This window comes from Perognathus longimembris, chromosome 6 (assembly GCF_023159225.1).
Source record: "Perognathus longimembris pacificus isolate PPM17 chromosome 6, ASM2315922v1, whole genome shotgun sequence".
NCBI lineage: Eukaryota > Metazoa > Chordata > Mammalia > Rodentia > Heteromyidae > Perognathus > Perognathus longimembris.
The window spans coordinates 36,643,644-36,670,355 of NC_063166.1; the positions used below are offsets into that span (position 1 = coordinate 36,643,644).

Genomic DNA, 26,712 nt, shown 5'->3' on the forward strand with positions numbered 1-26,712 from the left:
AAAAAGTCTACTACTCATAGTTTTCTTTTTTCCCTTTAACAATAAGGGAAAATATTATTTTTTTTAAAATCCAATAGAAGCAATTGGCTTGGTCATTCCCAAAAGGAGAACAATTGTTACTTCCTAAACAAAAGCAAAAGAACAAAATTAAGACCACGTGTATGGGAGTACACTGGCCTGGGTTTGAATTTAGCCACATTCACTACTGGAGAGACCTTAAACAAGGAAACTCTCCAAGCTCCAGATTCCTCATCTGTAAGGCAGAAGTAACAATAAACTCATAAGGTGAATGTAAAGAGAAAGTAAGCTGATGTACAAAAGTGGGTTTCACAATGCCTCAAACATCAAGAAGCCATGGAATGATTAAGGTGATCTTTCCAAATCTGCAAAATGAGGATGAGTATACTGATCTGACAGGCAGTTGGGAGGGTGGCAGAGGAAATGGACAGAATACACGCAACGTGACTGACCTGGACTGGCCAGACTTGCTTTTACAAAATGACTACCCACCACTGTGAACAGAGAGCAGGCAAGGCCATCAGCCTTCACAGCAGCTCCTATGCCAGAGCTCACAAAAGAAGAAACCGGAAAACTCCATCTCTGGGAGAGCACTGTGCTCTCAGCACCAGGCCAGGCAAGAGTCTGCCCAGAGGGGGATCAGATGCAGGTGGGTGTGAAAGGGCAAGAGCAAGTGAATCTGAGTCATTCTGGTGACCTCCACAGCCAGTGGATTATGTGGACCCTCCCTCTGGCTGCCTCTCTTTCAGGTGCTTCCAGCTTTACCAGACAGAGGGCAGAGAGAGCAAAGAGAACAATTGAGATGATTTACTGCTAATTTTCAGATTTCTGAAGGAAGGTATGTTGGCTGTGGAGGGGGGAAACATCAGTAAAAGCATACATACAAAGAAGGATACTCTTAGGAGAGGAACACAAAGGCACAATGCCTATATGAATCTGATCATATAAAATAATGTTTATCTAAATGAACTCCAAGAAATGGAAACACGGATTTTTTTGTTGTTGCTATTTTTGTTTTCTTTTTGTCTTGCTTATTTGTTTATCTGCTTTGGGGAGGGTAAAGGTGGTGGGGGTGTGGTAAATGGAGGATGAGGGGTGAAAAAAATGTAGTGGTACTCACTAAACACTGCATGGAAGATGAACTACACAACTTGTGGGTGGGGACAGGAGGAAAAAACTGGAAGAGAGCAAGGGGAAGGAAGGGGTGACATTGTCCCAAAAGAAATGTACTCTTTACCTGACATATAAATGTAGCCCCTCTGTATATCACCTTTATGCTAACAATTAAAATTTAGAAGGAAAAAAAGCTTAAATCCAAACTTGCTTTGACCAAGACAAGATAGAGCAAGGGAAAGGCTCCTACTCTCCTTAGGTGGAGGCAGAAACAGCAGCAACCCTAAACTCAGCATGTCTCCAAAACTGGATTGGAGAGAAGCACAGATGGGCTTGTGGGCCAGGACCACCACATCTGGACTCCTGAAAAAGGTATGTAATGCTCAGGTTTGGTGTCCTGACTGATCAGCAACACCCCACTTAGGAACACAAACTTACTGGAAAACTTTTAATCCTAGCAAAAGTTCTCTGACTGTTCAGGAAGTCAGTGGTTCTAATACACAAACCCACCTATCCCCATTATAAACATTGCATCACTCAAGTGAACACGCTCCTCAAAAGCGCCTCCTAGACCCAGAGGATCTGAAGCCAAACTTTCTAAGTTGGGCCACACTTTTGCTACAACAGGATGTCACCTCTCAATAGTGGCTCACCTGGAGGAGGGCACATACAAAGGCAAATATTAAGCCAGAGGATATGACTCAGCTTTCCAACAAAGCCATGGTTATAAAGAAATAAAGTTTCCTTGTGTATACATCAGTGCAGAGACTCTGGGCAAAGTCACAGGGTCTGAGTGCTGCAATTTAATGATCCTGTACCTGCAATAAGATGCATCCCTGCCTCCTACCAGAACAAACTGAAGTAGGCCAGAGCAGCCACCAAGCATGTTCTACACCTTTGGAAGATACTGCCAAGGCCTCAGCAGATCACAGGCTGTCACTTCTCTGCTGAAGAGCCACAACTCACCGAAGGAATGCTGACCTCTGCCCAGCCCCACATCACCTGCCAATCCTATCATCTTCTAGTATATCACCTTGAACACAAATTACACCCTAAGTTTTAAACCAACCTGCCCTCTCTGCTGGGACCTCAGACCCCCTTGCTTATGCTTTTCCTGGAAGCACAGACCCAGTGAGCATCCTTGTGCCCTGGTCTTCCCATGGGAACTTGGCTCAGGGTCCACTCCCACTACGAGTTCCTTTCACAAGGTAAACTGCCCACAGGCAAGAACCACCAGGTTCCATCATGCCAAAACCTAAACCGAGTGTCCTAAACACAGCAGTTGCTCAATTAAGGATATTTCAACTGAAGTTGGAGGCAATCTGTTGTTGTTATGTTTAATCTGTTGGGAGAAAAATCAAGACAAATGAATCAAGTCAAGTAGCAAGACAGAAGGTACCAAAATGGAGAGTAATCAACAACCAAAAGGACGATTCTTGGATTGCTAGTGAACTTACTAGTACATAGCTTGCCTAGCAGAGGTGAGGCCCTGGGTATGATCCCAAGAAAGAAAGGAAAGAAACAAATGAGAGGGAAGAGAAAGGGAAGGAGAGGCAAGGGAGGTCAGGGAAAGGTAGGAAAAAAGAAAAAAACCAAACAGGGCTTGTCTTAAAACTGTGGAGGTGGGACACAAAGCTTCCTAGAAAACTGTCAATAGACACATGATCTCAGAAATATGAACACATTTCACGCCTCACTTTCCTGACTTTAAGAAGCAGAGAAAACAAGCAACATTTCACCTCATCAGGTAGTTGTGCCCATTACATATGGACATTGTTGATGGGGTTCTCTCCTTTAACCAATATGCCCTGGCTGGTCACAGGGGCCAAGGAACATACCCCCCCTTCCTCACAACACTTTCAGATGCCCACCCCCTGCTTCCCCAAACCCCACTTCACCTTACCAGCACCTCACTTCCTCCTGCACAACTTCAGCTTAAATGAAAGAACATGCTAAAAACAAAACTAAGCAAAAGGTTGTCAACAATGCGTAAAATCATAAAACATACCAACCAGGATCAGGTATGTGTTCTGTCCAAGACACTGAATATCCAGTAGGCCTACCCACATTTTTTACTACCCTCAAGAGGCTCCTTTGGTCCATGAGTACAAGCTTCCAAATGTACAAAGTGAGAGCTATTAAAAAAAAAAAAGTATTTCCTCACCAGAGGATAGAGAACTCTGCAAACCTGAGTACAAGGAAAAATTGTGTCTATAAGAATAAAAAAGAAATGTACTCTTCACCTGACTTATCTAACTGTAACCCTTCTGTACATCACCTTTATAATAACATTTTTAAATTTTTTTAAATTTATTTGTTAATTGAACATAAATTTTTTGACAAGGTGTTGTGCAAAAATGGTACAGTTACATAGTAGGGCAGTGTGTACATTTCTTGTGATATCTTACGTCCTGTTTTGCTATCTCTTCTCTAGGTCAGGTATTTTTTAAATTTTTTAAAAAATAATCACTACCACTAATTGTCTGTGGGGCTTGCTATCTGACTCCTTTCACACCAACCCAATTTTTGCTCTCTTTTCCTGGCCACTCTATCTGTACAGTGAAGCAGAAAGGGGAAGACCTGAGGTACAGAGCTGTTACCAGGGCAAGGGTATCCGTTATGCAGATGAGCAGGGAGTGGACAAGTGTCCCTGACAAGGTCACTCCCTCTTATGAACAGACTGTTTCCAACAGGCTCTTGGATCTCAGCTGCTAGGCCTTTTCCTCTCTAGTTCATGAAGACTGAAATTAACCATCCTCAACTCCCTCTGCTCCACTGCCTGTTAACAAGATTACACTGAATGGTATGTTCCCATCCCACTCTTAGTGTCTACCTAACCATGTTTTTGAGGGGAAAGAAATTAGTCTCTCTTCTTTAAAGACTTTTGCTCTCTGATAAGCTTAAGTAAGTGCCAATTAGCAAAATGCAATTAAGGAAGCTTAAACGCTAATTTAATTCTATTTGCTGCAAATAAATGTTCCCAACTTTCAATTCTCTTTCCTTTTTCCCTCCATGATTCATTCTCCTACTCTTTCTTCTCTTTCTGCTAGAGATTGAACCACAGCAAGCAAGGACTCTACCATTGAGCTACATCTCTAAACCCTTCAATTATCATCTAATAACACTTCAAAAGGTAGCTCACAGCCCTGGGCTGGAAAATCTCCTGGAAAAAGCTGGGGTGGGTGCAGGGGGAAGAATTAGCCCATTAAAGAAAGCATCAAAATTTCCTGTTCATGTTGCCCTGCTAAACATGGTGTCTTCTCTCTTCTCCTCTAGGGAGAAGCGTTCTCTCCCCAAAGCACAGGGCTGCTTTCTCACTGCAGGGTTCTGCCTGAGAGAATCAGAAGGCCACAACAAGCTCCTCAGTTCTGCCAGGGTCAATGCCTTCTACACACAACCCCTTCCAACTCTCTACTTCCTGGCCTAGCCTGTCCCAAATTAAGTCACCTATTTTCCTGCTCCAGGCCTTGCCTGAACTGTTTTTTTTGCCTACAAATCCTCTTTGTGTCTCTCCTCCACATCCTTCTCCACGTGGCAAGCCCATCACCACTAGAAACCTCACTTCCTCCCCCCACTTCCCACTGTAGCTCCTCTGCCTGACCTTTTCAGTTGCTTATCTAATTATCCCAGAGTGTAGTCCTGTGCCTAGTACCTGTCAAGGCAGAGTAACTGCTGTAGGCTCATTGGTGCTGATGTTCCACCCTTGAGGTTAAAAAAAAAAAAGCACAGAATTTCTCCTAATTCAAATTACTCCTAGGCATGTTGGGGAAATGTCCAAAATGCCACAAGCAAAATAATAGTGATAATAACAGCAGGAAACAGAGAAAACAAGTCTGGTGTAATTAAGCTGGCAGCACCTGTGGCTTAAATTCTCTACTAGGAGTTCAAAAACAATCCTTCTCCACAGACCCACCAGAAACAGGAAACAGACCATGTGTTCATCACAACTCAGGATCTGCAAGTTCTGTAACTCAGCTTAGGCATCCCTATAATGGAACAAGGCATTCATGAAGGCTCAGCCCCAAACAGTAAGTGTGATGAGAGTCCTCCCTCCTCTCACCCCCTTCAGCCCCGGGATCCTCCTGCTTAAAGAGCAAAAGCCACAACATAACAACACCTTGAAGCTACCTCACTAGAATCTGGACAAATCTTAAGATATGGCTGGTAATTAGATCAACTGCTGCCCCTGCTTTGCTAGCACCACAGACAAGGAGCCTCTCAGAATCACCCCAATACTGGTTCGTGGACAAACCTCTAATACCCTATTACAACATAAATCAACTGATGTGTTTCTCAAGGCATTACCCTGAAAAAACCCAAAGCAAAACTAATCCCCCCTAACACAGGGCACACAGCTTCCAGGGGCCAACACACAAGTTAGCCTTCTGGCACTTTCAGTGGGATTAAAACCAAGTGTCCACACAAGAGAGAGAGAGCATCCCACCACCACTTGCCACACAGGACCAACGAACGCACTCTTCTTCCACTGCAGAGGATCTCCTACCCCAAACAAGACCATCTCCATCCTGCTGGCTCATCTTTCCCATGAGAACGTCTAAAAATGCCTCCCACAATGAGCTTTGTTCAAGGCTTCCCCATTTCTTTGCCAGGTCTCTCCCTTTCAGTGTGAGCCCCCACCATTCTGCTTCAGTGTCTCTCGCTGATCCCCCCCCTCCCAAGGGCACCCAGGTCCTGGCCAGCTGCTGGTTGGTGCTGACATCACCTGTGCAAGCTGGTCACTCAAGGGAACACAGATCTCCCCCTAACCATTGCAAAGATGGACTCATTGTACCCAAGGCCAGACGAATGAGTGAGTGGCTGTGTGGGTCAGCTTTCAGCTGTTTCCAGGAGCCCAAAAGCCTGCCACGACACACTTGGCCTTGTCCATCTTTCTCCTTAATGTGTATCACTGGAGGGCTCTATAAGAAGAAAAGGCTTCCTTCTGTGAGTAGGTTGTGGGACTGTGAGAGGTAGTTCAGAAACGTTTAGAAGCACAGGTTCTAGAATAAGACAGCAGTTTGAATTCTGCTATGGGGCTGCCTCTCTGGGTCTCAAATTTCTCATCTGATTCATGGGGATACTAATAATTGTATCCATACCACTGGGTGAAAAAATAGTTGTAAAGCATAATGGTTTATGTAAAGCATGCAGGGCAGTGATAACTAGTATCTTCTCAATAAATGGTAAAAGTATTTATGCTCCTATTACCAGGATTGGACCACCGCTCCATAAACACAAAGCAACCCAAAAAGGGTGAAAATTAAAGTGTAATAACTTTCAATTGTTGACTTGGTAGAGTAGAGCCACAGGGGTAAGTCTAACAAGTACAGGAGAAACTGGACTATTTTGACTTCTGCTTTATCAGATTTGAAAATAAACACAATTGGGCCTTGCCCAGGGACAGTTTCTACCAAGGTGGTCCAGTAACTCAAATGCAGTTTGTTCAACTTAGTTTAAATATCTTCTAGACATATTCAGTTGTAGCATAAATAACCACAAGTAGTTTATGCTTTTTAGACTGGACTTCTAGCCATGTGTGGTGGCACATGCCTTTAATCCTAGAACTCAGAAGCTGAGGCAGAAGGGTCTCAAGTTTAAGAGCAAGCTGGGCACCAGTGGCTCGTGCCTGTAATAATCCTAGCTAATCAGGAGGCTGAGATCTGAGAACCACAGTTCAAAGCTGTCATGGGCAGGAAAGCTCATGAGACTCTTATCTCCAATTAAACACCAATAAGCCAGAAGTGGAGTTTTGCCTCAAGTGGTAGGTAGAGCACCAGTCTTGAATGAAAAAGCTAAAGGACAGCACCCAGGCACTAAGTTCAAGCCCTGCTACTGGAACACACACAAAAAAGTTTGAGAGCACCCTGGGTGACACAGCAAGACTATGACTGCAAAAGAAAAACAATAGGCCAGGCATAGTAGCTCACACAACCCCAGCTATTCAGGGATACATACATCAGGAGGATCACAGCTTGAGATGACACAAAGGTAAGCAAGATTCCATCTCAACAGCAACAAAAAAAAGGTGTGATGGCATATACTTGTGATTCTAGCTATGCAGGACACTTAATAGGATTGCAGTCCAGGCTTATAGGACAAAAATACATAAGACTCTTATCTCAAAAATCATCAAAGCATGTAGAAATGAAATGGTGAAATCCCTCTCTGTATAGCTAATATAAACTATTTTTTTTTTAAAGAAAAAAGCTGTGATCGTGTCACTACCTAGAGCAAGCTTGAGACTCTCAGTTCAAACACCAAGGAGGGAAGAGAGTCTGAATTTCTATGCATTCAGGTTTCTGCAAAAAGTCACATTAGCTCCTATCAGCCTTTCTAGTGACAAGTTGGTCCAGTGAGCCCATTCAAAATTCCAATTGCTAGAGACATAACAATCAAGTAAGTCACAGCCTTCAATCATAATATGAACAGTGTTAGCTACACTGTCTCCTCAACACATAATCCTCCTTCCTTTTTTCTTGAAAACAGCACAAAATGAACCCAAGATCGCACACCATCTATTTGTCAGTACAGAATGGAGTGACAGAGACACAAAGCAAGCTGCACAAACACAGGCACCATTATTCACCCACATCATGCTTTAAAAAGAAAAAAAAAAGGCATACATTGGTTCCTTGTAACTTTCAACTTCTGAGACAAACTATAAGAGAAAGACTAGTTTAACCTCAAGGCTATATTAACATTTAAGCTGGGCTTCTAGCCTTGTTGAACCACAGACACACATATATTTCAAATATGCTTTTGGTATACATGCTAAAAAAGTAAATGTGCTTTTTATACACTCTAAAAACAAACAAACAAAAAAAAGCCAGGTGCTGATGGCTCATGCCTGTAATCCTAGCTACTCAGGAGGCTGAGATCTGAGGTTCGCTGTTGGAAGCCAGCCTGGGCATAAGACTCTTTTCTTCAATTAACTACCAGCAAAAGCTGGAAGTAGTGCTGTGGCTCAAGTGGTAGAGTGCTCGCCTTGAGCAAAAAGATGTTTAGGCATAGTACCTAGACCTAGAGTTCAAGCCCCAGGACTGGCCAAAAAAAAAAAGTAGTAGCTCAATGATAGAGCACTTGCCTAGCATGGATAAAAACCTTCCCTGGGTTTGACCCCACTACTAGAAACAAAAACAACAAAACTGAGAAGAGAGTACTCACACTATTGCCAGTACTTACTGCCACAACAGGGCCAACACACAGCACTAGCCTAAACCACACTTTCCTGAGGAAATATATATCTCAGTGCCACATTCTCCCCAAGATAAGAATGACTTTGGGAGGCTGAGAATATGGCCTAGTGGCAAGACTGCTTGCCTTGTATACATGAAGCCCTGGATTCGATTCCTCAGCACCACATATACACAAAAAGGCCAGAAGTAGCACTGTGGCTCAAGTGGCAGAGTGCTAGCCTTGAGCAAAAAGAAGACAGGGACAGTGCTCAGGCCCTGAGTTCAAGCCCCAAGACTGGCAAAAAAAAAAAAAAAAAAAAAAAAATGACTGGGTTGCCAGATACCCTCAGGACAAAACACTAGGAACTTCCCTGAAGAAACTTAGTAAAATTCTACAGCAACTGCTCCTTGATTAGCTTACTCATCACCTCAGGTGATTTGCATAAAGTAAATACAACCTTTATTCATTTCCTCTTCAGGCAACAGAAGACAGCTACAAGTAAGACATGCCAAGGTCTCAAGGCCCAGGGAACTTAATCCACCAAGTCATTAAGCGACACAGCACAGTGGTACCCACACATGTCACAGCGTTTCTGTGTAGTCACTGCTGTCCAGCAGCTTCTGAAGTTAGCGGCTAGGAACAAGCTGCCTGAAAGAGAGCTTACAGATGTCTGAACAGACAGCAATTGTGACTATTCATTACAGAGCAATTATCCAGTAAGAATCACAACTCATTTCTTAGTAGCTATTCAAATCCATGCATCTGCTCAGGTTGGTGAGGTGAAAAGTACCACAAGGTGCAATTTTTCAAAATTTAAATTCCAAAATTTAAGGGGCTGGGAATTTGGCCTAGTGGAAGAATGCTCATCTCCTGTACATGAAGCCCTGGGTTCGATTCCTCAGTACCACATATATAGAAAACGGCCAGAAGTGGCACTGTGGCTCAAGTGGCAGAGTGCTAGCCTTGAGCAAAAAGAAGCCAGGGACAGTGCTCAGGCCCTGAGTTCAAGCACCAGGACTGGCAAAAAAAAACAAAAATAAATAAATAAATAAATAAATAAATTCCAAAATTTAAAACCCATTTTTAAAAGTTTTCTTCCCAGCATCACCTTACCAAGGGAGATTGATTTTTTTGTTTTGTTTTGTTTTGTTTTTGTTGCCAGTCCTGGGGCGTGGACTCAAGGCCTGAGCACTGTCCTGGCTTCTAAGGCTAGCACTCTGCCACCTGAGCCACAGGTCCACTTCTGGCCTTTTCTATATATGAGGTGCTGGGGAGTAGAACCCAGGGCTTTATGTATACAAGGCAAGCACTCCTGCCACTGGGCCATATTCCCAGCCTGAGATTGATTTTTAAAAGTGAACAAAGGTAAGGTCTTTGGTTTCCACTTCAAATATAAAACTCTGTTGTCAGTTCTAGTGAGATTTATGGTCCCAAGGTTGTGAAAACACAAATGCTCCTAAACAAGAAATGGAAAAGGCCCAGTGTGCTACCTGGGGCCCTATGGGAAGCTCAGGTTACATCCGTCATGTTTGGTACCAAGATACATCTTTGGGGCCTGCTGCAGCTTACCTCAGGTTTTGATGAATCATTTGAGTGACATCAGAGAAAAGCTTTGCCCAAATCCAGGAGCTCTAGTTAGATTTTCTTGTTAGACCATCTTAAAGGGTCAGCAGTGCATGCAAATGAGGCAGCTGGCCCTTCCCTAGGAAGCAGGACTCCTAACTAGGAGTCAGCCACTGGCTCCACAGCCTAATGGGACACTGGGAAGGTCAGATTGCTTAAGAGGAGCCTCCCTCAATAGCCCAAGGCACAGAGGCTTGCACTCCAACTTTCCAGAAGATCAACTCAGTGGCAAATGCTGCTATACGCTTCCAAAATGATTTTGTCTGCTAAGAAAAGTTACCACAGAAGCCTGAGGGTTGCCAGGGTAAACCATAGATACACAAGTCTGTTTCACTGAATGAACTTTGTTTTCTTTCTTTTCTTTTCTTTTTTTTTTTTTTTTTTTTTTGCCAGTCCTGGGGCTTAAACTCAGAGCCTGGACACTGTCCCTGAGCTTCTTTTGCTCAAGGCTAGTGCTTTACCACTTGAGCCACAGTGCCACTTCTGGCCTTTTCTGTGTATGTGGTACTGAGGAATTGAACCCAAGGTTTCATGCATGCTAGGCAAGCACTCAACCACTAAACCAGATTCCCAGCCCATGAACTTAGTTTTCACATAGATTCCTCTTCAAGTACAATACTGATGTAGCTTTAAGTCATTAAGGTCAGATGACCACTGAGATCCTTTATTTCATTCCAATGAAGAAATACATTGGAAAATCAGATCTCAATAGTAAATAAAAGAGCTCAAGCAATTGTGAGTCCGTTTGGTTCCCACTTGAAGCCTCTTTCCATGAGTTTTCCACTCACAAGTCAGAACAAAGGGTCATCAAAATGGTCAGGAACTTAAATACTCCTAAGACTTAGGTGTCTGGCTCTGTGAAGACTATAAGCTCCTCCCCAGGGAGGGCTCCATGCAGCTACCTCCACCAGTTTAAGTCTGCACCCAGTACCTGTGTTACCTAGGTAATTGGCACACCTGGATGCAGTTACCTCCCCCTTCCCTGAAATCACATCCAATACACCTAGCCATACCTCCCTGCCCTGTCCTAGATAAGGCAAGGCCATTCGGTGGTTCAGCCCTCCGCTTAGGCCATGCATCATCTTGGCCACAGGCCAGCAGTTCAGAAATAAAATTTTTCTCTCCTGCCTGAATACTGTGTGCTGTTCTCCTTTATCAGCTACCTACTTTAATAAACCTTACAAAAACTATTCAAAAGCTCAGCCCATCTGCCAAAAATCATTCCTGGTCCCTTTAATATGACAAACTAAAGAAGATGAAGGAAGGGGGGCATTCACTTGCTACAGGGCTACAAACCTAACTTCTACTTCTCACTTACTATAGACATATTTTTCATGCTCCATTCGTGCCAGGTAAATCAGTATAAGAAGAAAAAGCAGCAGCAGCTGAATAATGGTGCACAGGCCTAGGACCTGCTACTCAGGAGGCTCAAAGGTAGGAAAGTAGTTAAGTTCACAGCTACCCTAGGCAAAGTGAGTAGGACACTATCCTCAAAACATAGACAAAAGGGCTAGGCAAGTGGCTAAGCCTGGGTCCAATTCCCTAGCAAAAAATTTAAAAAGACGAGAGAGAAGAAGGGAAGGAAACATAAATATAGAACTCTTTAGTAACAAACTTCATTTCTAAAACTCACTTAATCTTACATTCCAATCTCAGATAATTATAAAAGGCCAGACCTTGAAAATCATCTCTTCTTTTTTCCACCCTACCCCACCTAGTCTTCAAATCTGTTTTACTCCCAGAAATCTCATCAGACTTAAGATTTCTACTGTTACAGGGTTCAGGTCACCAAGGCTTTTTTTGTTTCTTCCTTTTAGGTATTCCCCTTGATAGGTAGGAAAGACTTAAAAATACAAAACTCAGCATACTATTCTTTGGTTTAATACATTTTATAGCTTCCTAAGAGTGCAGATCCCCACACTAACGATCTTACAGTTTAAGTCATCTATTCATTCTTCCCGTCTTGTCTTTTCTTCCTCTGAACACATTATACTTCTCTCATTTCCCTGAACACATTTCTTCTCCAACCTCCAGGCCTTTGTATAAGCTATTCTTTGAAGCATTCTCCTTCTTCTCACTACTCTTTAGATATTGGCTCAAATATCATTCCCATTAGGTGCTCTTTTTGAGCTGCCACCCACAATCCTCTGCTGCAATGTTTTGTTGGGTTTTTGGTTGTATGTGTGTCTATCATGGGGCTTGAACTCTGGGCCCGAGCGCTAACCCTGAGCTCTTTTGCTCAAGGCTAACACTTCTACCCCTTTCGTCGCTTCCAGTTTTCAGGTGGTTAACTAGAGGTAAGAGTCTCACATACTTTTGCCCTGGTTGGCTTTGAACCTCTATCCTCAGATCTCAGCCACCTGAGTAGTCAGGATTGCAGGCGTGAGCCACCCATCCATGCCCAGCTTGCAATGCTTTCTTTGACCTGCTCCCAGAATCCTCTGCTGGGATTCCTTCCTAGACCTGCTTCCCACTATCCTCCAATTCTCCCACACATAAACTTCAATTCCTAAATTCTAAATTCTTGTGTAAATTTTTAGCAGCTTAGTGAATTGTTGGACTTGTCTCTATGTATGCAATGTTATCCTCTTTGAGACTAGCAACCATTTTTCTTCCCTTACAAGTGGCCTTGGTGCTTACCAGTCTCCCCGCAGTACATATTCAAATATTTACTAAATAAATAAAAACCTGTAAATGTTAAAATAAAACAAGTGGCCACCAGTTTTCCAAAAGCAGACTAAATCTGATTCTGAAGCACCTCTGATAAAAATTGTTTAAGAGAGTACCAAGCTTAAACCAATGTCTCTCAAAAATTTACTTTCATGAGCTGGGAATGTGGCTTAGTAGCAGAAGCCTAGCAGGCATGAAGCCCATGGTTTGATTCCTCAGTGCCACATAAACAGAAAAGGCTGGAAATGGCTGTGGCTCAAGTGGTAGTGATCTGGCCTTGCACAAAAAGCTCAGGGATAGTGCCCATGCCCTGAGTTCAAGCCCCAGGACTGGCAAAAAATAAAATTACTTTCATGACTTACATGCAACTCTAGGTGGCTGGGGTAGCACACTTGCCTACCATGGGCAAAACACTGAGCTCCATCCCCAGAAAAATAAGTAAGTAAATAAACAATTTACAGCCATAAAATTAAGCCTCTTTTAAATTATACTTGGAACCAGGCATTGTGGTACAAACCTGTAATCCCAGGAATTGGGGGACTGAGGCAATAAGATCAAGACTTCAGGGGCTGGGGATATGGTCTAGTGGCAAGAGAGCTTGCCTCCCATACATGAAGCCCTAGGTTCGATTCCCCAGCACCACGTATACAGAAAACGACCAGAAGGGACGCTGTGGCTCAAGTGGCAGAGTGCTAGCCTTGAGCAAAAAGAAGCCAGGGACAGTGCTCAGGCCCTGAGTCCAAGCCCCAGGACTGGCAAAAAAGAAAAAAGATCAAGACTTCAAGGCCATCTTGTTGGGCTACCTAGTCAGGCTATCACACACACACACACACACACAAACACACACACACACACACACACAATTTGGCTTCAGAGTAGTAATATAATACATAGCTAAGAAAGAAAGGACTTGACCAACATGTACAGGGTTAGAACAGACACACACACACACACACACACACACACAGAGCAAATTATATTTGATTAAAATGTTAAGTAGAATGAATTAAGCAAGTCATTGGAAAGCTGTTTGGATATTCACTGAAAAGTTTCATAAGGTTATCCCCAAATAACAACTAAAAGTCCTCAAATAAGCTGGGCATGGTGGCTCATGTCCACAATACTAACTACCTCGGAGGCAGATATCAGGAGGAATTCCATTTGAGGACAGCCTGGCCAAAAAGCTAGCAATATCCATTTCAACTAATAAAAGCTGTGGATGTTAGTATACAACTCTCATCCCAGTTACAAAGCAAGCACAAACAGGAGGATAATGTGATCCAGGCGAACCCCAGGTAAAGTGAGACCTTATTTCAAAAATAACCAAATCAGAGCCAGGTGCTGTGGTGGTGGCTCACACCTGTAATCCTAGTTACTCAGGAGGCTAAGATAGAAGGATCGCAGTTCAAAGCCAGCCAGGGCAGGAAAGTTTAAAACTCCTCTCCAATTAACTTCCAAAAAGCCAGAAGTAAAGCTGTGCTCAAGTGGCAGGATGCTAGCCTTGAGCAAAAGAAGCTCAGGGACAATGCCCAGGCCCTGAATTCAAGTCCCCAGGACCAGTATACATGCACTTGAGTACGTGGGGGGAGGGGGGTACGTCTGCGTGCGCATGTGTAAACATGCTTGCTTGTGCGCGCGCGCACGCGCACACACACACACCCCGAGCAAAATGGGCTACAGGTATGGCTTACACTGTAGAGCACCTACCTAGCAAGCAAGAGCCCCTGAGTTTCTAGTACCATTAAAAAAAAAAAATTTCCTACACATCAAAGTGTAAAATAAAAAAGCCTCGTTAGAAATAAGAAAGCTCATGTCTGAATGTATCTGCTGGGCCTAACACTTACCTATCAGCAAGTACTTATTAAAGAATCCTCAGGGTTAAGGCTGGAGGGGGGTTGTTTCACATACATATTAATCAACTAAGATTCACCCTGTACTTAAAGGATACCATGAATTCCCACCAGATGGAGTTACTGGTATCTTTCCCCTCCTTTCCTTTTCTAAATCATTATTTGGAAAGGAAAGCATTGCCATGGTGCACACTGTGCTTTGAAACTCCTACTCCATCTTCTGGTACCTTCCCTACGCCTGAGAATACAAGCATCTCTTCTCAAAGAACAATGAAAAAAGTCTGCGATGATTCTGTGTATTCAGAGAAGTGGTTTGTTTTACAACAGTCTCAGCATAACGAAAACACCCTAACACAGGGAAAATGATGCTTTTTATGCATCACTTTTATCAAGTATGTACACAGCACACACAGTCCTACACATGCATGCAAATGAGGGACTTCATAGGTTTCTGATTTGACATTTTGTTTTAAACCCAAGGAGTAACAGATAAACAAAACAGAAGCTAAATTATTATTACAAAGACCAATTAACTCATACCACTAATGGAACAAAACTGAAACTAAACAGAGAAAATGGACCCACACACTGGTGCACTGAAAGGGCTTTGCTTTTTTGTTTTTTGGGTTTTTTAAAATCTGGGTGCTTATCTATTTTATGGAAACCAAGAACCATGCAAAGTAGTCATAATTAGTAAAGGTTCCCATGTGAAGAGTCTTAGTGCAACAGGGCATTAACCAAGTTTCTCCTTGCCCCCTTAAAGCTGAGCCAACTTTCATTTCATGATTTCTAAGACTCAAGTCTTTCCCAGCAGTAAGCACTAAGCACCAAACAGCTGCATGATGGGTGTATGTGCCAAAAATGTTCCTTCACATCCCTTCCCTTTGCAGAATGTCTTGTGCTATGTAGTGATGTGGCTCTTCTCCAAATAGTTTGGAATTAGATATTGGTACATTATCAAGCAAACATCGACCTTACAATATTGGGCTAGGTATGGGAGAATGGGACGATGTTCTTGAAGTGGGGAAGACTCCGACAGATGTGATAATGGGGAGCAAGTGTTACTCTGGAAGGAGGATCGCATACTCTTCTTAAAGTGGTAGAATGTGAGCCAGGTCTTGCAAGAAGATTAAGAAATGCCTTTCCTGGGGAAGAGGATGGGAATATAGCAGAATGGACAGGCCACAAGAAAGCAGAGAAGCTGTTACAGTGGTGGAGGTGGAGAAGAAAGGTGAAGCTAGAAGTTCAGTCTGGAAGCCAGCGATGAAGGTCCTGGTATGGCAAAGGAAGGAGCTTGGATTTCTTCCTGTAGACAACAGGGAGCCAGGAGATGTTTTAAAGCAGGCAAACATGCTCAGTTTTTGAGGACGAGGACTCTGGCAGCAGCACGCAGGATGAGCTGCAGCAGGGAGTTACTGGTGGCAGGAAATGAACTTAAGAGGCCTTTACAAAATGATGAGGGCTTCTGGGGCCGAAAGCCAAAAAATGTGAAAAAGACAATGAGGTTCCTGCACAGCAGATTGGGTGGATGGCACACTGCTGAGCTCTTTTTTTTTTTTTTTTTAAATACCTGCAGGGTAAGGTGCCTCAGGGCTCTAGCCTGAGAGAAGTTGTAAATGGAGAGAGAAAGTTGGGAGTTGCCGGTTTCTCAGTGAGCAGTAAAAGAGCAGAAAAGCATTGGAGAGCATAAGGACTCATTTCCAATAAAGAGGTGTAAGCAGGCTATCCATAGATGGGAGAGGAAAAAGAGCCATGGCCCATAGTTACAGGTATCTGTGAGCTCAGGCCATTGTGGGGGCAAATGCCTGCCCACCACAGGCCATCTTCCTTTCCTGGAATTCTGCTTTTGCTTTCCTCCCAGTGTTGCGGTTTCCTCCTTCCCTCCTGCCTGCCTAAGTCATGAGGGGGAAGCAAGGGAATCCTAGGACAAGGATCAAGCAAGTGGCACCTGCAGGTCACTGTCACTCTGCTAAACACTTCCTGAGGTCCTCATGGCCACTTCATCCCTCAGAGGTACAGAGCTACAGGACAACTAACTGTCCATCCACCTTCTTAAGATGACCAAACTTAGAAAAAAAAAAAACTGCCCTCTAATTAGGGAGGACACACAATTACATACAAATTTTTCAAAAGCTTGATAAAATAGAGACAATCTAGAGTGAAAAAGCATCAAGCAAGTAGGGGCTAGTTCAAATACTTAAAGCACGAAGGAGATGGCAGGTGACCAGAAAAGAGCACTTTTCTAAACAGCTGAAGAGGTAGCTTGGGTAGCTAGCTGAGTGGCCTATGAGAGCTGCTTTGCAGTGCCAATGAATCTGGTTCATTTTAGAAACAGATGTGTTCTCAAAATTTTATTTACTAACAGGGCTTTCAGATATATCCAATACCACTTAATGTTTTCCCCATACCCAAATTTTCTGTGAAGCCTAGAACTTGCCAAGCAAGGTACCTGACAGGCATGCAATAAGAGCTTCCTTGCTTTATGGAATTTCATATTTCAGATAGAAGGCACACAATACAGGAAGCAGACCCTGTACTTGCAGATACAACAAGCCTCTGACACTGTTTTCCCCCCCGTGCTAGATTTAACACAGGACCCTGTGCATGTTATATATACACTCTATTATTGATCTATACCCCAGGACCAGCTACTGTACTTTCAAAGCCTTCCCAATAGGGCATCTGGGCCTAAATAGCCCAGATAACTCTGGTTATGAAGGTTACTAGCCTTCATAACTCTGGTTATGAAGGCTGTCTTGGGCACTGCGGGAAGTGTAGCAGCATCTCTGGGCTTTGCTGGCTGAAGGCAGGAGGCAAGCACACCATTCCCTTAGAGCAAGACACTTTAAAATGTCTCCAGACATAGCTAAATGTCTCCTGGGGGCTAAGCCGCCTCTGACAACTATTCCTTTGAAGAGGGAAGGAGTCCTATGCTAGCTGCCTGCCTTTTCCTTAAAGCCCATCCCTAAGTAAACCTCACTAAGAGGAATTTGCTAGTGCTGCATTTCCCCTAGTGGGAGAAAATCCTAGGCAAACTCTCTGCCTATGGGAATAGAGTTGTGTAAAATTCTGGAAAGGAAATCCAGAGTGGATACCCACAAAGTTTCCTGAACTCAAAATATACCACTTTCTTCCATATATAGATTTTAACTTTCTGGAACATTAATTTTATCCTTCCAACAATCCCAAGAGGTAGAAAAGCTACTAAAGAGAGAGATGTACAACCCCATTCATCACAGCTGCCAAAGGCTACAGTTTTTTATTCCTTTACACCTTCAAATTCAACCACAGACTTAATTTCAAAATGATATGGTCTTACTTTGAAACTACAACAACACACATCAATACACAATAAACGTTAAATGCTAAATAAATCCTCTATGGCCAAGATGATTCTACGAAAGCAAATTGTTCTACAGAGGTAGGCTGGAGTTAAAAGTTTGAGTCAGGGTTGATTTCTTCCCATTCTAAGAGTGGATCACTTCTTATGTATGCACTCAGCATACACTTAGAATCGCTGCAGAGGCCTACTTAAGCAAAAGAAACTATCAGTCCAATAAGATACACCCAAAATGAATCTTAAAAGTAAGTCAGCCACCAGATGTATCAAACAAACATTGCTGTTTAACAATTCTACCTCATCAGTCTCTCTCAGAAAAGGGAGGTGGGGGTGTGTGAAATACCAAGCAAGCTCAGGGGAAAAACAAATAGAGCATTTAAAAGCTTTATCTAATTATCCCCACTGAGACTTTTTCTCTACAGTCTGGCTGCCTGACAAAGCCAATGGAGGTTTTCATTCTTTCTCTACCCTTTCAGTTTCACCACCCTCAAGGAGTCTAGGAGGCCTCAGGTGAATCCCAGCACTAGAAGCCAGACCCCCAGTCCCAGACTTCACAGAGACTTTCAAATTCTCTTAGCATTACTTGCTTTAATGGCACAGAACAACAGTCTCCACCCTCTCCCACAAAGGTCTGAAGTACTGTTCACTGGCAGCCACCTTTTCTGATGGGCAGATGGGCTACCCTACCCTGAAGTATAGTCAAAAGCAAGATATGTAGGAGCTGGGCTGACAGCTCCCTATCTACCCTGCCCCCCACTTCTCCCACATCTGCCCCAGCCAACAAGCAAGGTGCAATCTCCAGTCCAGCTCCGCTGCTTGTCCAAACCACAATGAACACCCCGGGAATGTGAGGAGAGACAAGAAAAGCTGAATGGATGACACTGCTGAACAAGACTAACTGCTAACCAGGAAAAAGCTCCTCCCCACCCTCCTCATTCTTCTACCTCAGCAGTGAAGAAAACACCAGTGAGCAGCAGATGGGTTTCCTTTCTGTCGTCTGCCTTCCATGTGGAAGTGGGGGAAATTTAAAGCAAGTGATGCATTTCAGAAAGCACATCATATACCTCCCTCTGGGCCTCAGATAGTACACCTTTTACCTCTGATTTATAAGGTCACCTTAGTCACTCTGACCCCTCCATTTTTTTTCCTTAAGAAGGCCCTAGGTATTTCTACCCAGGAATCATTTTCTAACTCAAGGAAGAGAAGGGAGAGAAATTCTATTTACCAAATTTCTTTGTTACATTTGGATATAAAAGCTATGACAGCAGTGGCTGTTCCATAAGCCAGATGTACACAAATAACTTTAAGGCTATGAAGCTTCTGGCTCTGCAGTGGCTTGCCACTCAACCTATATGATGGTGACCACCCCTGCCTTCAACCAGACTTCAACTTTCTTCTCAACAAAAAAATGTCAAGATCCTTAAAACATATGGAAAAAATGTAACACAAGTCACAATTCTTTTTGCTTTACGACATTTGCTCAATCCTTCCAAAGACATCCTGAACTGCATATACTTCTTTTTGTGTGTGTGGAGGGTCAGTCATGGGTTTGAACTCAGGGTCTGGGCGCTGTCCCGGAGCTCTTCAGTTCAAGGCTAGAGCTCTACCACTTGAGCCACAACACCACTTCCAGTTTTTCTGGTGGTTAATTGGAGATAAGAGTCTCATGGACTTTCCTACTTGGGCTGGCTTTGAACTATGATCCTCACATCTCAGCCTCCTAAATAGCTACAGCCATGAGCCACCAAAAAGGTATTTATGAACTATGACTGGAGATGTACAGTGACAGGGAGGAAGAGTTACACAGAAATCTAATCTTAAGGGGGAAAAAAGCTATATTGCCTCAATCAGGAGAGACTACACTGGATAATTTCAATCAATACATTGCACTCCTATCTTCTTAAAGAAGTAAATCTGTTTACTAAATAAAGGCAAACCATCACTTTTTAGATTATGTAGAATTTCCAAAAGCAAACAAAGAAAATCTATTAGTGATATATAAAAGAAGGTAAGGCTATTATACACATATATCCCCAGGGAAGGGTTAACCTGAACACATGGGTAATAGACAAGAAGTCATCCCAGACAAGCTGCCATTTGACACCACAAGGGCTGGGTCAGAGAATATGAACTTCAATGAAACACACAAAAAATTATTCAAATAACTTTAACAACACACCTTCTTAGGTCAAAGGGCATGGAGGATTCAGAAATTAGTTAAACCAATAAATAATGCAAAACAGAGGACTCCCTTTCAAAAATGCTTGTTAATTTTAGCATCCTTCTGTTTAGCTGCTTAGCAACTTATCCTATGACCTTCTGAGCACCACCTACTTTTCTGAAGGAGAATGAATAGAAGCATAAAAAGGATCCACTTCTGCTGCTTTTAGAAACCCTTAACCAATTTTTGTAGGAGTTAAATTTATATTTATTGTGTGATGCAAAAGCCTAAGGGGATAGGATCTTTCCACTTTATTAATCAAGGAAGTTTCTTAGCTGAAGCTGATAAATGTAAGCAAGTGAGCACATGATAGCAAATGCTCTCAAGCTGACCTAGGAAGTGGACCAACACAGCAGTTCAATATTGAAGACCAAAAAAGTAGAAGTCTTGTTGTGACAGCAGTTAGCTAATGCCTGGCTAACTGCTAGCAGATAACCAAGACACAGCTGTGGATCAGTTGCAGGACTAATGCAGTTAGGTTCATTTGCCTCCTTCAACATTCTGTATTTGTGAGATTACAAACCTCAGCAGATTGCCTGAAGAAATCCAAAATAAAAGCCCCTTCAACCCAAAGGTCACTTGGTGGATGATGTAAATGGTAAGGAATGGATGCACCACCTGTACCAGGTGAGTCAGATAAATGTACCTCATCACATAGCACACACTTGTCTGCTGTAAGGGCAAACAGTCTGAGTTGTGATGAGGAATAAAGTATGTGGTAAAACCCGGAGAGCCATATTCCATCTACTAGTGAGCATTAGCACTGGTCAACAATATCACATACCCAGCAAATCTTTAAAAAGACACAGCTTATCAGTATTTTAAGAATCATAAGACAGTGCAAGGTCATTAACCCAAAATGGAGACAAGGAAACAACTAAATCAAAGAAGTCTTCTCTTTCTTTTGCTAAAAGGGGGGGGGGGGAGATGAAGGTATTTTTTTCACACATTTAAAACTTGATTAAAGTATTCAAATGTTTAATTAATCCACGTAAGCAAAACCCAAAACACATCAAAAGTAGAACCCACCAGCGAGGATCCAGAAGGCTCCCTCCAAAGTGTAGACGTTTTAAAAAAGCCAAAAATAAATAAGATTGTAAAACTAGTGGTAGCCTCTTGCAACCATTATTTAAGAGTATTTTGGGCCTGTTCCTTCAAAAGTTGGGCTGATTCTTTAAGGAAGCATGGGATTTTTTTTCAAGCAGGTTCAGCCAACACGTTACTAACCCTTAGCTCGGACTTCCGGGTTACATTTTGTCTTGGGAACCTTACCTGCCTATTTGAAAAAGCATCAGATCTAGCAAGATGCTTCCACAGGTGTGAAAAAAAAAGTAAAACTAAAACCTCTTTTTCTCTTGCCCGTTCTCCTTTCCCCACCCTCCACTTCGATTAACTTATTTAAGAACACACTCGCACACAGGCGCAGGCCGCCGCGGTTATCCTCTCCAGCAAAGCCTCAGAAGGACGAGATGCCCATCCTCAGCCTCCGCGGGAGGCCTCGAGTCTCCAGGCTCCCCGAGGCAAGGGCGCCCTTCGCGTACCCCACATCCCCCACATCCCCGTGCACAGGCAAACTTTCCATTGGCTTCTGAAGCACCAAGCACTAAACTCTTAAAACAAGAACGAGAGAGAAGTGCTCGGAAGGGAACTTCCGGACAGATTTTTCTCGGTCTTGTAACGAGCCCACGGCCGGCCGCGCCGCCACTAGGCACCCCGAAGGGCCGAGAGTCGCCCCCGGAGCGCCCCAGTGCGCTGCCGCCGCCCCCAGCCGTGTAGAATTTCGTAATGGAATGTGGACGGCTCGTCCGGATCCGGGCTCACGTTCTATCTCCTAACCAGTGAGGAGCGAGGGCAAATCTGCTGAGCAAGGGGAATGCACAGCCTCCTCCTCTTTTATAACCCATCCCCAATGGGGTGCACTGCGGCCGGGGACGCGAGCTGCACGCGGCGCCTGTCAAGCGCCCCGGCGGCCCGGCCTGCCCTGCGCCCCGCAGGGGTCCCCGAACCCCCGGGCCTCCCTCCCCCCCCACCCGACACTTGGGCAGCGCCTCCACGGCCCGCACTCACCCACGGCCGAGGAGCGGTCACATCCTCGGCGCGACCCCAGCCCCGGACAGAAAACACGCCGCCTCCCAGGGAGGGGGCCGGCGACGGGAAGGACCTCCCCTGCTCCCTAGCAACCATTAAGGTCGCAGTTTCCTAAGAGACCGCGACCGCGGAGGGGGCGCGGGGCCCGGACCGAGGTGGAAGGGGGGCACCGTCCGCCATCCCAGTCCCCCCACGCCACCACGGCGCTTGTGAGCCAGGATGGGAGGAGGAAACGAAGCCCCAGAACTCGGGGGGGGGGGGGGAATTGGTCCAGCGGGCGGCGGACAAAAGTTTCCGAGCGCACTCCACAGCTGGGCGGCGGAGCGGGCCGGCGGCCGGCCCCGCCTCGGATGCTCCCGGCCTCCTTCCTGTGCTCGTGACGGCGCCCGGCGCCGACCCCCCCCCCCTCCGCGAAGCGGCCGCGCTCCACGCCGAGGGCTCCCACCAAAACACGTACGCCGCCGGACCCTACTCCGAGACAAAACGCGCCGGCCCGTCCCCTCCGCGCCCCCAGGCTCCTCCGTGGCGGTGGTCAGCGCAACCCCCCCCCCCCCAACACACAGACAAGCCAGGAACTCGCGAGGGCTCGGGGCTGCTCGCGGCCCCTCCTGGCCGGCGCCGTCCGCCGGGGAAGATCAAAGTCCACAGAGCAGGGCGCGGCGGATGCTCCCACCGAGCAAGCCCCGAACGAGCTACCCCCCGACGCGAGCAGCCCCAGGCGGGCCCCCCCCCCACCGACGGGCACCCCGGGATACCTTGCGGCGGCGGCGGCGGGCGGGAGCCGTCATCTCCGTGCTTCCCAGCCGGAGAGGGACTCGAAAGTATGTAGGAGAAAAGTTTCCCCTCCCACATGGGGGGGAGGATGTCGGGGGAGAGAGGGCGGAAGATGGAGAGTAGCGCTGGGAAGATGTTTCTGGCTGGTGGTGCGCGCACCATCCGAGCCCCCGCGGTGCTTGGTTAAAAATAAACTCGGCGGCGCGAGTCGGGCCGGATTCCTGCGCTCGGACGGCTAATATGGATGCGCATCAGGTCCTGCTGGCGGGGCGCTGCGGCTCGCGCCGGGAGCTGGTTGGCCGACCGGCAGCTCGGGAAGGGGAAAGCGCGGAGGAAGGGGAGGAGGAGGAGAGGAGGAGCGGCCCGGCGCGCAGCCCGAGGGGAGAGGGCTACCCCGCTCATCCCCTGCGAGCTCGGCCCCACCGCCCCGAGCGCAAGCAGTGCAACGTGGGGGGTGGGGGGGGCGCGGGTCCCGGGGCTTCGCGGTAAGTCGAGTTTCCAAAGCACAACGCGCCCTGCAGACCTCACCCTCCCCATCCCCTAAAAAAGTTCTTGAAAAGGTCGCTCCGCCTGCGCCCCAGACTCTTCTCACTTGCCACCCAAGGACAGCGAGCGGAACCCTGGGCGCTGTACTTACGGCCTGCCGGGGCGTTTGACTCCTCGACATGATGCGGTGGGGACCGGTGGGCTTCGGGGAAAGAGAATGAGGAGAGATGCAAACTTGTTCCGGAAAAGGAATCAAAATGGCGTTTCTGGATGTGCAAAGTTCATCAACTTCGCAGTCACTTCCCCTCCTCCTCTTCTCCCACAGGGAGGGCGGTGGGCGAGGAGCTGGCGACCCGTCGCCCCGGCCGCAGCCCCGCTCCCGCCTCGGCCCCCCGCCTCGCCTCCTCGGCCGCACGCTCGGAGCCCCGCTCTCCCCCTCTCACCCTGATAAGTAGACACATCACGTGTTGCTCCTGCGAGTCTCCTGGGACGTGTTACTGAGCGGCGGCGGCGGCGGCGGCGCGGACGGGGATGGGGGGGTGCCGCCCGTCCCCACCACCTCTGCCACCCCAGCCCCGAGTTTAGTAGGGTAACCACGGTTGCCACGACCCCGGGATGGATGGAGGTGGCGTCCTCACCATCCCCTCCCCGCCGCAAGCCCAGGTCTGCCCCCACGCCCTGCGGCGGCGCCCGGGGACGGGGCGGGGTGGGTGGGAGACAGCCTAAGGGAAGGGGGCTCGGCGGCGGCGGCCAAGCGCGGTGCCATCCTCCGGGCGCAGACCGTCGGCCACTTTCCTCGGCCGCCGCGCCCCCTCCCCTCCGACCCCTCCCGGCCTCCGGGTTTCCATCACTTTACTGCAGGGTTTGTTTCACTCTTTTAAAGGAGGAAGGGGTTGGACTGCGTTGCCACGGAGGAGCCAGAGGGGCGCCTCTGAGGCGGAGGTGTGGTGTGAGGCGGGGGGAGTAGCGTGGCACTTGGGGATCCCTGGCCTGGCGCCGCCCCTCCCAGTGTGGGAGTGGGCGCCCCACCCGTTGTTCCCTCCGCACGCGGTCCTCGCCCTGCATCCAGGTGCCGCCAGTCGAGGATGGGGGCTGGAGGTTCAGCAGCAGGCGGCCACCCCCCACACACACACCGCCCCCGCTGCTTCGCTCTCAGGTCTGCCCTCAGCCTGGGCCCCCCTGACTGCCACTCTAACAGCTCTTGTCACTGTCCCTTCCCCACACCACAGAAATGACGATGCCTCCCAGAGGCTGGTTGGCTGCCCGCCTGCCTGTGAGTCTCCCCCCCTCCCCAGGATGGCGCCTGCTGCCACCGTGTCCCCACCCTGCCACGGGAAGGCTGATGCTGTGTCATTCACGTTTTCCTCCTAGGCGTCAGGGAAGCCACATGCAATATCTCTTTCTCTCAGAGGGCTCCTGTTTCAACTCTGTAAAACAGAGGCCCTCCTCTGAGTCTCTCCATCCCTGTTAAGCCACCACCATTCACTGCACTTCGTCCAGGCTGTCTTGGCCCCAGTTATCACCCAGCCCAGACAAACCAGGCCTCGGCTGAGCTTCCTCCATGAAGCAGCTGACATGTTTTCAACAGGAGATACTTTTCCTACTTCGGTTCCCAAGGGAGCTTGGGGATAGCTACATCATCAGATAGATAAGAATCATTGTAGTTGAAAATAAACCCAACCCCACCCCCAAAATTTGAAGAAGAAAGTGCAGAGGCTAAGAGGACTTACAGCGTTTGAAACTTCTTAAGCAACCTGAAGTTACACGTGCAGAAGGCTCGTTAGTCACTATTTACTATGACTTTTGCCCCTGACTCCATCTCAAGGACGCCTCTTAAAAAACAAAAACAAACAAACAAAAAAAAACCTGAATGTTCTACAAACCTGTAAGCCCAATTGTGGGCCTTAATTTGAGGCCTTCCTTCAAAACAACTGTTCGTTTTCAGGGCTGAAAACAGGGAATGGACTGTCTGTCTAGGGATGGGCTGAATGGATGGATGGGCACTAGCCAATACAGAAATCTCTTGAACTAAAGAAAAGTAGTTGGACCATTACCTCTGCCTTCAGATAAGTAGGCAAAACCACACCCCACGAAGGAACAGATTCAGCTGGCTATTTCTCTCACTTCCAGTCATTAAAATTAAGTTTTCAGAACCTGTTGTGTTTCCCAGGGTATACTGTTGACTGAGGAAAGCTCTATCTAGAGAAATTTTGACAGTTTTTGGGTTTTTTTCCTAAGCCTCCACCAACCTCTGTCCCCAAGTATTATTGTCACATGCATTTTGGAAGAGTAGCCATCTGTGGAAGGAAACTGACTAGCAGGTCTCTAAACAGAAGTCCTAGTTAACACCTTCATCATAGAACTCCTTTGGGGTCTTGTGCTTCTCTAGGGTGCTCCAATGGGAGGACACAGGAAGGGCCATGAATGCAATGAGACTTTTCTGATTTAGGAGTTACCTTTTCCTAGCCTTCTCATTCAGTGATAGTTTTCTGGTTCTGCTTGTGTTTTAGGGTTTTTTTTTTGAGACATTCATTATACTTCTGGTTCCACCTCTCAAGTGCTGGATTACTGGCATGGGCTACCACATCTGGCTAGTGACAGGAACAATATTAGAGTTGGAATTTCACTTATAAAATCAAGCCTAAAGCTGGGCACCAATGGCTCATACCTGTAATGCTAGCTACTTAGGAGGCTGAGATCTGAGGATCAAGGTTCAAAGTCAGCTGGAGCAGGAAAGTGAGACTCTTACCTCCAATAAACCACCAGAAAACTGGAAGTGGCTCTGTGGCTCAATTAGTAGCCTTGAGCTGAAGAGCTCAGGGTCAGTACCCAGGCCCAAAGTCAAGCCCAATGACCACCAAAAAAAAAAAAAAAAAGCCTACAAAAGGACGTGAATTTCCATGACAAATCTTCACCTCTATGAAACTATCTTAGATAATAGTGGCAATTAAAAGGAGAGAAAATGGCCAAGCAACAGTGGCTCTTACCTATACTCCTAGCTACTCAGGAGGCTGAGATCTGAGGATTGTAGTCAAAGCTAACCCAGTCAGAAAAGTATGTGAGACTCTTATCTCCGATTAACCACCAAAAAGCCATAAGGGAGCTGTGGTTCAAGTGGTAGAGTGTAAGCTCTGGGGGGAAAAAAGTAAGGAACAGCACTCAGACCATGAGTTCAAGCCCCAGGACTGGCACTCATACATAAACAAAAAATAAATTTCAGGGCTGGGAATGTGTCTCAGTGGAAGAGTGCTTGCCTAGCAGGCATGAAGCCCTGGGTTCAGTTCCTCAGTACCACATAAACAAAAAAATGCCAAAACTGACGCTGTGACTCAAGTGGTAGAGTGCTAGCCTTG

At 46.2% G+C, this 26,712-nt stretch overlaps 1 protein-coding gene across 5 annotated transcripts in view; it reads right to left on the reverse strand.

Moving 5' to 3' along the window:
- The window catches only part of Rreb1 (ras responsive element binding protein 1), a 153,918-nt gene extending 130,146 nt beyond the window's left edge, over positions 1 to 23,772 (reverse strand). For 2 of the 5 annotated variants that reach the window (XM_048348552.1, XM_048348555.1), the window contains exon 1: positions 23,511 to 23,772. The gene's annotated coding sequence lies outside the window, so the exon portion shown is untranslated. Of the gene's footprint in view, positions 1 to 22,078; positions 22,274 to 22,854; positions 22,982 to 23,510 lie in introns of those variants that run through there. The other 3 variants (XM_048348551.1, XM_048348553.1, XM_048348554.1) reach the window with 3 other exon arrangements.
- Between the last annotated feature and the right edge of the window lie 2,940 nt (positions 23,773 to 26,712).